The sequence below is a fragment of the Myotis brandtii genome, unplaced genomic scaffold, assembly GCF_000412655.1.
Source record: "Myotis brandtii unplaced genomic scaffold, ASM41265v1 scaffold225, whole genome shotgun sequence".
NCBI lineage: Eukaryota > Metazoa > Chordata > Mammalia > Chiroptera > Vespertilionidae > Myotis > Myotis brandtii.
The window spans coordinates 1,753,459-1,755,268 of record NW_005358435.1 but is presented as its reverse complement, the minus strand read 5'-3'; positions in this window follow the sequence as shown (position 1 = coordinate 1,755,268).

Below are 1,810 nucleotides of genomic sequence, written 5' to 3'. Positions count from 1 at the left end.
TCTCTCTCTCTCTCTCTCTCTCTCTCTCTCTCTCTCCTCCCCCCTCCCTCTCCACAGCAATGCTATCCTCCAAAAAGAACAGGGAGTTTAGGGAAATTCCACAGAACATTCACTCATTCACTGACAACCTACAATGTCCCAGGCCCTGGGGATACAGTTAACAAGACAGGCACAACCCCACTTCCTGGTGTCTAAGACTCTGATGATTCCTAGAGGAGGTTATAAATGACTTGGAAAAGGGCAAGGTTACCTGTGCCTGTCATTGCTTTGAGCTATTTTACAACTCTACAAGGTGGAGAAAACTGATAGCAATACAAGTATTCTTGTCCATAGGAATGCAGATGGATTCTGTCCCATGGAATGCCCTGGATTATTGCCCTGTGGATATTGACCAGGATTTGTAAATTCACTTCAACATTCCCGATTGCCTATCATTGGGGAGTTCTTGCAATTCTTTGACTCCACTGTAAATCTGTTAATGAAATCTTACCCATTTTATATTTGTAGAAGTCATGACTTCTCCTTTTTAAAATATGGTATGTTAACAAGGTAGACAGAAAATAAACAAGTAAACATTTTAAAGTGCAGAATGCCATGTGGATAATAAAATAGAATGTGAATGAGATGCTTGTTAATCATCCTAACTTGCTAGAAATAAAAAGTTGGCAACCCAAAACAGTTCCCTGTTTCACGTCCCCTATTTTTTTAGAATGTTTTAAATATATTTTTATTGATTTCTGAGAGGAAGGGAAAGGGAGAGATAGAAATATCAATGATGAGAGAGAATCATTGATCAACTGCGTCCTGCACGCCCCCTACAGGGGATTGAGCCCAAAACCCAGGCATGTGCCCTGACCAGGAATCAAAGATTGAGCCCTAAACCCAGGCATGTGCCCTGACCAGGAATCAAACGGTGACCTCCTGGTGCATAGGTCTATGCTCAACCACTGAGCCACACTGGCTGGGCTAAATTTTTATTTATTGATTTGAGAGAGCGAGAAACACCAATTTGTGTCATTCCACGTATTTATGCATTCATTGGTTGATTCTTTTTTTTTTAAATATATTTTATTGATTTTTTACAGAGAGGAAGGGAGAAGGATAGAGAGCTAGAAACATCGATCAGCTGCCTCCTGCACACCCCCTACCGGGGACATGCCCGCAACCAAGGCACATGCCCTTGACCGGAATCGAACCCAGGACCCTTGAGTCCGCAGGCCGACGCTCTATCCACTGAGCCAAACCAGTCAGGGCTCATTGGTTGATTCTTGTATGTGCCCTAACTGGAGATCAAACCAACTGGGCTACATGCCGGGCCACCCCCTCCCCTATTTTTTTAAAAACAATTTCATTGGCCTGTGGAATCCCAAAGATTAGCAATCTTAAATTCCATCAGTAAAAAAAAAAAAATCCATTAGTTTCTTCTTCCTCCTCTGTGGTCTTCGCCATATGAGAAAATGAAGATGAAGATAGAATCGTCTCTGACATAATTTACTCAGGACATTTACGGAGGTCAGGGAAAATAATTTCTCCCAAGTTTCTGAGATGCAAAATGGACATTATCTTCAAGATAAAGGAGCTGCCGACCAGAGGGCACCTCCTGAACCACGTGACCTCCTCCCTCAGGCTCAAGAAATTGAACCAAGAGAATCTACCTGATCCAGAGTTGGAACAAAATTAACTAAATGGGACTGTGTAGATTTGCTGAGCCAAACAGTGACAGCTACCATATTGGAATGCTCCCTGTGCCCTAGGGCCTAGACCAGTGATGGCGAAACTATGACACGTGTGTCAGAGGTGACACGTGAAC